The following is a 12770-nucleotide window of genomic DNA, read 5'->3' as shown; positions in this document are numbered from 1 at the left end:
ATTAACTACCTTAATATTATACAACATTTTAGAAGAGTTTGAGGCCTTTTAAGCGAAGTACGAAAAATAAATGTTATTTTCAATAGTTTATTGATGAAACCCAACAAATAAAACTTTTGAGAAGGCTATATTTAACATTTTAACTTTTAGCAACAGGAAATTTCCAAACAACAATTTAGTTCATCAATTGTATGACTTATCATATATAAACTGATTAACATTAATAATTCTAATTATAAATACAACGATACTTTATACAGGCCAAAAAACACGTGTACCAGAATCAGATTGTGGTTCTTTTCTTGTTTTGAGGTCGGTTCAATATGTTACGTCCTTATTTTTAAATTGAAAATATCAATCAATGAGCAATTTGCAAAGGGGATATTCTAAATCTAAGTGAACGCTGAGGGACATATCGGTTAAATCGGAAATAACCATCTGAGTAATGATAATGTAAAACACAAAATAAACAAATAGTGCTCAAACAAAAATAATTAATTAACGCATTCAATGTATAAATGAATCTTTAAATTAATTAATTATATAATTAATACTATCAGTACGGAGACGATCGCTTCTGAAAACACTGATTCCACCAATCCAAGATAGAATAAAACGAAGTGAACTCAAGGGCTGCCAGAGCAAGAGAGAGAGCCCTGCGCACAACGCGAGAGGCTTCCCTCTCCCTCGGTCACGTGACCTGTGGCGTAACACTTCCCAAACAAGAAACAAACGACTAACAACTAGCACACAATCTGATTCAGATTTTTGCAAGCAACTTCTGAACGAGACATTCGCGGTTTCCGGACAGGGTTCCGTATTATTTATTATAATCTTTATACAAAAGCACTAACATTATATATATATATGGTGCTTTTGTACCCCTTCATCATCCCTGAAAGTTTGTCACGGAAACACCATGTATAAATAAATGATAAATATATAGTTTCCTCGGTTTGCTTCAATACTGGTGCAGTAATCAAGAAGTCGTTGCTCTTTCGTGTTGGAAGTATTCTGATAAATAAACATACAAGAATTTATATCTGTGCCTTGTAAAATCAAGAAAGGGAAACGAAATCTTCCACAGTGAAACTCCATTTAAGTGAACATGTAACATTTTGAAACTTTTCCTTTCTCTCAAAAGGAATGGACAATGTAAGTGAAAGATTTATTGTTATTGTCAGAGAATTGCCACCGCTCTCACTGCCATCTTGGGGAAGAGACATGACTTTCCGTTCCCCATAAAGGTGACGAATGCTGCACGGAGTCCGACCCAACAAGCAACGGCTTTTAAAAGGCGAATGGCCACAGCTCAACCAGAAGACTACTAACTCCTTATTCCTCTTGACGCATGGGTGGGTAGGAAGCGAGAGGACCTGGCCACGCTGAAAGAGAGAATGCCAGAATGAAATCAGGAGCTTCTGTATTCCAACCCACCTGGAAATTTACAGTAAATTTCGGTAATTTAAAATTACAACTAAAATCCGAAGGGATTTAGTGTAAGTAGGGTGCAAAACTCAGAAACCAGGACAGAACGAAATGATTTAATGCACTACGAATTAATCAAAAAAATGAACTGCTCTAAAAGAGAGTTTTTTAAATTTCATAATCTTCGCGACTAAATTTCCAGTCTTAACTATTCGATGATTGTCCTTGACTGATGTGGAGTAGATTTTCAATAAATTATGAGAATAGTTAGTATTTCACTGTAGTATTCATTCGATATCTGAAATATTTTTTACAAATTTGAGATACACGTTCACTTCTAGAGTTACTTTCAGCGTTGAAATGCGAATGTGACAATTCGTTTTTTAAAATTTTGATTTACTGTATAAGATTCAATAGCTGGTGTACCTTTCGAGTTACGTTTCTTCATACTTCAGCAATGCAACGTATTTGAGTGAATTCCTCACATAACAACATGTCTGCTTCCTCTGTAGACAAGCAAGGAACAGATTTGCTCATTGAGTATTGCAATATTAAACAAGTAGGCAAATAAAACTAATTACTTCGAAGGTTTTCATGAGAGATTGATCCAGGAAAAAAAAACTCTCGGCACGCACTTGTTTTCAACCAACAATGTAAGAGATCAATTGAATTCCTCCCAACAATGGCAATACAGAAGAGCATTTCTTTCATAACAGTGGGCGTTGGTATTCTTGAATTGAGAAACAGGAATACTTGTAGTCACAGTTAGCCTTTCTGTCAAATCTCTTGTGCGATAGTACAGTAAAACATCGTTAATCCAGACCCCGGTAAGCTGGAATTCGCTTAATCCGGACAGAAAAAAGGAAAGAAAAAAGCAGAGTGGAAGGTTTTAAATGTGGCTAAAAGTCAACAAGAGAACTTCCCAAAGAAAGGCAGTCAACCACTGATGAAATTCTGTTTCGCACAGACTTTGTACTGTACTGTATAGTGTATTTAAGCCTATGCTCTTTAATACACCATAATAAACGCGTTTTGTTGCTATAAATGGAGTTTTAATGCATTTTTTGCTGTTCTTTTAGGTTATTTCAATTGATCCGGACTTTCGTTAAGCAAGTCAACTTATCCCCCTATTAGTCCGGATTAACTAGGTTTTACTGTACTTCAAAGTACATGGACTATCTTCATATTACAGTCTAATCAACTAAATATCTACAATTTTTTACTGCTCACGGAGTGTACTGCAGTTTTCTCACCTCATTCGGCCTTTACATGCATCCAATATTTTAGTATTTGAATTCCAGGAGCATTGAAACTGCCCTTTTCTGAAGTTTGTGTCGAAACTTCTCATTGTCTTCCTGTCCATCGCTGTTTGTATAATGTCGGAAGATCCGAAGTGAAATCATCTCCCCTTGTTGCCAAATTTCGGATATCATGTACTCCTACACCTGCGAGCTATGGATTTGCAAACCAAATGAAGCAGATGGCGTGACGTGTCGCTGAATCAGTGCAACATGGCCGCCTCCCTCCCTGCTTCCTCATCCCCGAAAGATACCCACCCTGTTGCCAATCTGGGTAGTTATGTAACGAAGGGAGAGGTAAAACTTTAACCTTAGAGAGCTGAGGTGGAAACTCTCAAACGCCTTGACAACCTTACTATTTTGCTTTATAGGAAGAGTTTTATTGACAATTGAAATTGACTACTAACATAATTTGTTTCTTATAGTATTAGTAACAAACAAAAAAGTTTTGACATGATTTAACGTTCATAGGTATATTTGAAACAGAAATTCCCTTGGTAGTCTCCACATATTGCTTTGGAACATTGGCTGCAATACAATTTTATCATCCTTTTTTTTCCATTCATGGTTATCACAGGTTATTCGGAAGTTTGATAGATGAATGCTATGCCATGAGTTTTCTAAAGCAGCAAAACCACATTGTTTAAGTTTTGTTTGCAAAACACAATTGATTTTTCCTTGTCGAAACAAATAATAGATGTGGCAAATTTGGTTACGTTAAAGATGACGCTTCGTGAAAACAACTACATTTGTCAACTGGACACCAATTCAACCCAGACAGTATCACTCCCTCCAAGGCCAATTGAAGGTACTGAGGGTGCCGAGCGCATCATGTGGTAAAAAAGGACGGGGATATCTTTTCATATTTACGCTTCGTATATCAGACGAAGCCTTAGCTTTCTAGAGTTAAAGGATGTCTCGAAAGCCCGACAGCAGTGGCTGTCTTCACAGTTGGAGGACCGAAGAGGGGGTTAGTGATCAGAATGACTATGCAACGAAATATGATCAATTTCAGACGTAACAGACAGACAGTTTAGAAACCGTATAATTTATACTTAATTTATTTGTACAGTCACGGACAGTTCTGGGTTGTAATGAATGCATTGACTTTCAATGGAATCGTTACAACCCAGCACTGTCCGTGACTGTACATGATCATGAAAGATAGAGATATAACCCAGGAAATTTACAAGTAGTTGCATAGCAAAATTTCTTGAAATGTATCCTGCCAACACTATATAAAAATAACTTTGAGGGTAACAGATTGACACAACTGACAACCTATGAATCTGGAATTCTGAATGAAAGCTAGCGGAATTGTACTTGATGAGGTAAATTTTAGATTTTAATACACATGCATTGTATATTTTCGATCTAAAGCAATTCTCCTTTAAAAGAATGTGCACGATATTGCTCTTCATTCACTGATATATAATTTGGACCATCAAGATTAATATTTTCCTGGAATTGCTCACATAAAAATATGAACTTGCTATAAAAGAGGTGCTTATGAAAAGACTCCACTTCAGTAGTAACTTTATTAAAGCAAGTATAGTTTCTGTTTGAAAACAGTTTCAATTACTATCACTGTAAATATTGACTTGACACACTAGCAGATAGTTACACAAAGTAAATGAAACACATTCGTATTCACAATGGATAGCCATACTAATGTTCGCTAATCACCAAAGCGTGCGTAATGTCGTTGGCTTATTCAAGTCTGGTGCTTAAATAACCAAAACGCTTAAACCAGTTCCATTAAATATATATTTAATCCATTAATGTTATAAATATACAGAGATATGCTTTAATTCAGTAGATATATTGATAGGCAAATAGTTTCAAATCCGAATGTGCTCGCTTAGAAATGTGAACTATTAGTATATTCCTTCAAATGTATACCCACGTTCTTTTAAAAATCTGTAACTTTATAATAATTGAATCTTATTTGAGTATAAGATATTGCGAAATTAGAAATCTTTATTAAGTAACCAAATTTGAATCTTTATCATGTAGACATAATAGGGTTCACTAAATTGTACTTTTCTACTGTATATTAAAAGGTGCAGAAGTTAAGAACAAAGTAAATTGTCACTAAGCAGCTGAAGTCCAGTTTGGTATGCACTTACTCTTCACTCAAGCTTTCGCACCTTGTGACTTCTTAATCTTAACCAAACTAACATTTCTCGTGTTTTAACTTTGAATATTCTTGTCTTATCTCCCGAAGAAGCCAATTGAAGTGGTGAAAGCTTGAGTGGAAGGTAAGTACGTCTACTTAGTGAAATGGTGGCATGTGGTGTTAGTTATGCCTTATCTAAAGTAAATTGTACTTCTTTGTTAGACGTACCAGCTTCGGTGAAAAATTGTGACTACCACAATATCCATGGTTTGATGTGTAGTAGGAGTAGTTCAATTCTGTCGAAACAATTATTCAGTGGAAATTATCAGTATAACTTTTTGGACGTAAAAGAGAATAATCTCTGAACAGTGTTGAGAAGGCAGAGAAAATATAAACTCGTAAAAAAATTAAAAAATGGGAAAATTTGTTTCAAGTTTCGTACCATCATTTATTTATTGTAAAAATATCAATATATGAAGATTTATATTATGTACCAGAAATATAAATAAAACGCACATAATTCTTAAAATATATTTTATTAATAAAAATCAATGATCATTGATTGTAATTTGTTTACAAGAAAATAACTGTAAAAGTAACTTACTGTTAAAGTACCAGTAAATTTAACTCAATTACTTTGAAAAAGTAATTTCCCGAATATTGATATTTTTTCTAATTACTGAGTTGTAAATTCTTCGCTCTTATTTGGTGCCCAGGGATTAAATTAATGAAAAATTGTATTGTGGGGAAAATGTGGTCACAACACCTGTTTTAAATGAAAATCGCAAAATGTCTCTTGATCACCTTAGAACGATATTTTCGCAAATGTATTAATTTTTTTATGAGACCTACGTGCCGGAGTGATTATCACAGCGAGCTACTACGCCACTGGTCTCCGGTTCGAGTCCCTGGCTGGGCATGGGTGCTCTTTATGTATGTCCCTTCATCAATTTCATCATATCATCACTCATCCTCATCGTCGTGTTTAGCCAAAAGTGACGGTAAATAACAAAAATCAAAACCAAATCAAGAATCATTGATTAGGTGAAATTGATGGAGCGACACCATGAAAGGGGTGAGCTGTGAGCCAATCTAACGAGGTCTTGATTGACTACTGAACATGTTCGTCCAGGCGACTCTTAATGCTTGGTTTATAAATATTCATACCTGATCCGTGGAATCTGATAGAGCGATGCACTGCAAATATGCAACAGCAGTGTACCAACCGCTGCAATCAGGAGCATTGTTTGAAATTCCAGGTGTTGCGGAAGTGACCCAATAGCACCGTAACCGGATTACCCCTGCATTTCTTTTCTCCCTTCCACACCTATGATCCCTAGCAACTAAAACACCATTTTTGATCCTCAACACAAATGAAGCACACCTGTTCAGATCCCAGCGACAACTTTCACTGTCTGTGTACACTACAGTCCCTTCAAAGATAGGCTAATTACTAGTGAGTGGAATTTTAGGTGATAAAAAACTGAAAAATACGGTTCGAGGAAGAGAAATGCGAAATAAAATATACCAAATCATGACTTGTAATTAACGATCATAATTTTTGTAATTATGATATGTCTCTATACATGGGCGTATTTAATGGGGTTCAACGGGTCCATCCGTCCCCTTTGGTTCAGTAAAATTACGAGATTATCTGTTCTATAACTTGACAAGTTTAAAAACAAGACGCTGCAATCCATTGTTTGCGCACCTCGCATCACATTTCCCCACCCCATTGTCTGCGGCGACGTTCGTTCGCAGTGTTGCAAACCTGGAGGGAGAGGAAGCGTCTGAGAATTTTCAACGAAATTTGAATGTGAAAGGCATGAATTAGTATCCCCTAACCTACGCTACCTATTGATTACGCTAAATTCTAATACATTTTGATATTTTCCCTTTAAACCTTAAATGAATTAAGTTATATTAGGGATATTTCTTACCAGCATAAGAAATGTATGAAATAAAACGATAGAAAAATGAAAAATATATAAACGATAGAACTGAGCTCACCTTCTAAAGGTTTTTCAGTTCTCCTTCTTCAGTTTCACTCTCCCACTCATCCGAGTGTGTGTCTACCGATAAATCTGTGTCCGTGTCTGAATCGGCTTCACCAAGTCTCATTATCAGTTCATCTACACGCTCGTCCATAAGTCCATCTCTTTCAAAGTAAGAATCTTCAATTTTTTTCACGTGTTCACAACATTTAATCCATTTCTGTACAGAATATTCACTAAATAATTTTCCCAGCAATTCTTTCTTTGCGTCCAGTGAATCCGAAATGAATTCCCTTGCCTTACCCTTGATTTCCCCCCCCACACAAGTACAAGTAAATTTCGTGTCAATCGCATACTGTTTCACATAAGGTACACTTTGAATTTTTAAGTACAATTTCCTTTTGTTTATTGTTCACAATGCTTTCACTCTATTCTCCGCATCGATTTCAGTTTCGTTTGCAGGTTTGTCTGTCGCTGAGAGCCACTGTACGATGAAAATCGTCATATTTGTTTTAGCTTATTTTTGCTGATTTGGCACCACTGGTATTCTCAACGCCAGACCAGTACGTAGAAGAGTGGTGGGGAGGATGACGTAATAAGAAGTGCTCCGCAGCGATCTGCGCATATCGGGACTTAACTTGTCAGGCTATATCCGCTATGCGCAGATACTTGTTCGTATAACTTTCTTCAGACTTATGTTGTTCTCATAAATTACAAGCGTATAGAACTCGATAAGGACGGTAAAGAAATTAATTCCACACACCAGATGGGACTACAAAGCAAATATCTGCAATTTCCTGATAGTTTCGAAATTATTTCTGGAAAATACACAGAAAACTCCTGATTTTTCACAAATTCTGTAATGTCACATGTAATTGCTGCCCGAAGCAGCTGCTTGTGAACTTATAGTGTGAATATTATAATTTCATTACAAGTTCCCGATATGGTTTGTTACCATTCAAGATTATATATTCCTCAAGTTCTAATAGTTTGATAATTTGAAATTTACCAACTGTTTGATAATCCCGAAAGTTGATAAACCATTTTCCAAACTGTAGATCGGAATTGAAAATGAAAGAAGAAATGATTAAGACTATACTTTCCTGAACTTTTTTTATATTTAAATGCCTGGACGTAATTCTAAAATGCTCATTTTTACAAAACAATCTAATTCTGCATTGATCCACTCCCTCTCCATAATACAAGAGTTAACGAGATACAGACGGTACTGCAAAGATCTTTGACTTCACGATGGCGCGGCCGTCTGCTAGCAGTGCTGAATTTCAGTTACCATTCTCTTCCATTCTTCCATTGTATAGTAACCTGCTTACTCTAAAGAGTCAGTGCTTGGGGGCTATCTGTTCAGTCCGCAGTTTTCAAATAAAGTTCCAACACAATGTGGGATGTAAATGACAATTATGTTGTACATACATACAACTTTATCGGGTCCACCCCCCCCCCCCCCTCCAACGGTCCCTAACAAGCTACCGGTCGGTAGTGTCCCGGATTTTCACTTATGAAATATAGGAATCCTAATGGATCCAAGAGTTGAACACCCTTACTTGAGTTATATACACGCCCATGTCTCTATATACTCAACAACATACCTCCGTGGCAGCGTAGTTAGCCCAGAACGCTACGACGTCCCGGGTTCGAATCAAAACCTGGGTATGGGTGTTCCTTGTGAGTGTCCCTTTATTAACTTAATCACATAGTCACTCATCTGCGATTAGCCTAAAGTGGCAGAAAATCTAAGTGAAATAACTACAATATATACGCAAACAATGAAGTAGTGATTCAATGACAATATGATTCCTTGAATGTAAGTAATATAAATACATTTGCCCCTAAAGCTCCTCTTTCCCGCCCTTGTACTGCACAGGTAAGTTAGGATTAATAGTGTATACCTGCAGAGGTTTGAATTTTTCAGTATTTCACACCCATTTGAAGCTTTAACTGTGTAAGCAGTGTCCTGTTTGAAGATACAGATAAATTTAAGACAGTTATATATTGTTGCTATGCAATTCGACAGAAAATACAAAAGCCTTGTCTAGTCCGCTGCTCTTTTTGACTCTGTGCACCCACGCGTCTAGTTGGTTACACAGTGCAACACCGACTCGTCTACTTCGTTGATTTGGTGTCTGCACCCTTTGCACTACGCTCTGGAGAGGTGCAATATGTGGTGTATGATCACGTGATCCGTGCTAAATAATCAAATGAATCAGACAGGCATTTGCTGAATCTTCTGAGCTTGAACACCGCTATTCGTCTAATTGGTTGAACGTCATTTCCTTGCACCAGCCTGACACAGAGATTCACCTGCACTACACCAAGTGTCAAAAAGTGCAACGAACTAGATGGAGATAGTATGTTTCTAACCAAGTTCGTTGAATCCATGACCCTTATCAATATCAACTGGCAACCCTGAATTCGACTAATTTTTCAACTTCCTGATCCATATCACAGGACGAAGCCACTGTGAATCCGTTTTTTGGAAACCATTATAACAGACTCGGGGAGAGACTTTGAAGATTTGTAAGTCAACTTTTCCTCCCCAAGTCGAGAGTCCTTTTCTTTCCTTATTTTCTGACCCCATTCAACATTTTCGTTCCCGTTCCCCTCCTTTCAGGTTTTCCTGCGGTGAAAGGCCCCTCCTGCAATCTTTCCCCATTTGTCCAGAGCGTCCACCAACTTCAGACTTGGACTTCTTGAAAACAAGTTTTACTCAAGCAAGACCACCTTGGACACTCAAATATATTGTGGTTCTCGTTCTCTGGAACTAGGATTTGTGCTTTCGCAGTCGAAATTCCACAGGACTTGCTCAAGAAAAAGTTACACTTACCTTTTTTCTCGTTTCTGCTAGATGTTAAGACGAGAAGGTTTGGCTTTGCCGAAATATCCTTACTTTGATCTTCAGTTGACAAGTAAACTAAGTGGGTTTCCTTTACTGCTCATTTGTTACCTTGCGTCACGTGACCGAGTATCATTCAAGACAATATATCTTGTTCACAAATGAGTTATATTCATGGTAAGGATTTATGTGTACTAAAATGTGCTATACATGTAAATATATATTTAGTTACATTAATTCTAGCTTGCCTGAAGGGGGGCTCACAGCCCCACACTATTTTATCACTAAAATTCAACAAAATCTTTTCTTTTTGAATTTCTGCTCCCTTTGTTCATTATATATATATGTAGTTATTTATTCATTATAATAATTACAAAAATTGCCATCATTAATATAAAATAATAACCAATTATTGCATGAGTGTCACATACATTTTTTACCATTCACTAGAACTCACAAAAACATAATCATTTTTCATTAATGCTTTCTTTGTTAATGGAGGTGTAGTTGTTCATTGATTATAATAATTACCAAAATTACCATCATTACCAACCAATGTACACTGTCACTGGAATCAGTGGCTTGAATTACACGCATTCAAAGATGGCGCCTGATATATCCACCAAGTGCATTTGCCTCCTATTTACATTACATTTTTATTTTTATAAGCAAAGGTAAGACATAAATATTGGGAATGTCCTAGTGAACAATGTAAATTATTTTCCATTCTTTATAAAAATTTTCACAGTTGAAAAATAGAAAAAATAGAGGTGTTGGGTCTAACAGGCCCTTCCTCGGATAAACTAGTGTTCATTCTTCTTCTTATTATTATTATAATAACTAAACTAAAGAGAATGATCAATAAAAAGAGAAGGTATCATGATAAATTTAAACTTACAAATAAGTGTGAATATTACAGTACTTATTCCCAATTAAGGAAAGATGTTGAAAAGGAATATTCTAATGTAAAGGAGCATTACCACTCCTCCTTAGAAAACAATGTTAATGGTGACAAGAATGCCTTTTGGTTTCACTTTAATAGAAAGAGGAGAGAAAATACTATCACTGAAATTATTTATGATAATGATGTACTCTTCAATGAATATGATATTGCTAATGCTTTTAGTGAGCGTTTTCACAAATCTTTCTCAAAAAGAAGTCATGTAAGTTTTAAAAATATTAATCTTCATTCATATACCAACTTAATTGATGTACCTGTTATCTTGGAAAAGGATGTAAGTGATACAATTAACAAACTAAAAGGCAGGTCTTCAATAGGTCCTGATGGCATACCTAATTTTATTTTGAAAGCAAACAAAGATGTTTTTGTACCATTGTTAACTAAAATTTACAACATGTCACTTACTTCTGGAATATTTCCAGATATCTTGAAAAATGTGTTTATTGTACCTGTAACTAAAAACAAAGATGAAAAAGCCAATGATCTTAATAATTATAAACCAATTACTATATTAAACTCCATAGCAAAGATTTTTGAACACATAATTGCTGACTATTTGTCCTTTTCTTTTAAACAATATATTGATGGAAATCAGCATTTTTTTTTTTTTTTTTTTTAGAAAAAAGGTCTACCATTACAAATTTATTGGTTTTAATACTCTCTTAAATCTATTATTAGGAAGCAATCCGAGACCGATATTTTATTTATTGACTTGGCCAAAAACCTTTTACAGTGTCAGCCATCAGCTATTAATTTACAAACTCTACCAAATGGGTTTATCACCACGATTTCTGAAATGGTTTTCCAACTTTTTAGTAAATAGAAGTTTCTCTGTTAAGATTGGTGAAACAACTTCTAAAAAAGAAATACTGTTCGCTGTTTTATCAATGATGTTATTTACATTATGTTTTAAATCTAGCACATGTTTACTATATGCAGATGATATAAAAAATTTTAAGAGTATTTTAACAAATAATGATGTCGCTCAACTTCAGGCTGATATCGATAGAATGACATATTGGTGCAAGATTAATGAAATGGAAATTAACTTGAAAAAGTGTAAAGTTTTAAAATGTATTAAGAAAGTTCATTATATAGTCTCCAACTATTTTATTTATCAAAATAAAATCCAAGTGTGTAACAGTCACAAAGACTTAGGAATATTAATAGACTCTTCTCTCATATTTGATGAGCACATGTCAGAAATTTGCGAAAGAACAAAGCGAATGCTTGGTTATATATTTTTCTCATGGAAAGTTTTTTAAAAAACAAGATACCTTAATATTCTTGTATAAAACGATAGTTCGTCCTATTCTTGAATATGCAAATGAATTATAGTTTCTGACTGCAACCAGTCACCTTCAAAAAGTTGAATCAGTTCAAAAACCTTTTATCAGATTATTATGCACAAAGTTTAAAAAAATTACTATGACCAACATTACTCTGAATGGTTAACACAGTTGAATATGTTTTCCTTAGAAGAAAGAAGAAAAATGAAAAGGATAAATGTTGTAGAGAAGATATTAAATTTCCAAGTTGACAGTGAATACTTCTTGAATAATATAGCTTATAAAATTCGTAGATATTCCCATAGGTATATCTCAATTCTCACATGCCTAAACAAGGCCAGAGGTTTAGTAGCTGATCTTGTTGAAACCTACAATTTGAATTTATGTTGATGTATAAGATTGTAGGATCCACTGTTTTATTTTATAATTATGTATTATTATTTTTTAATTTTGTATAACCAATTTTGACATAGTGATATACTTGGTTTTTTAATCGTTATCATCACTTAAATAAATATTATTATTATTATTATTAATAATATTAGAACAATACACAGTTTATTGCACAATATTATATAACAATAAACAATTATTAGTATCAGAGATATAATAGATCTCGTTGAAAACTGTAAACTGAAGTGTAAATATGCTAACTTGTTATGTTATGTTATTCTATTTTATTCGTGTAACTTTCTACTTTTTGTATTTGACTTAGTGCTGCATTAGGTTTCATACTGTGCTCAACAATTAAAATAAACGATTATTATTAATATTATTACTTCAAGATAGGATACATTTCCCATTACGTTGAACATAATGCACTATGCATG

The sequence above is a fragment of the Lepisma saccharinum genome, chromosome 19 (genome assembly GCF_977018435.1).
Source record: "Lepisma saccharinum chromosome 19, izLepSacc3.1, whole genome shotgun sequence".
In the NCBI taxonomy this organism is placed as follows: Eukaryota; Metazoa; Arthropoda; class Insecta; order Zygentoma; family Lepismatidae; genus Lepisma; species Lepisma saccharinum.
This window is presented reverse-complemented; position numbering follows the sequence as displayed.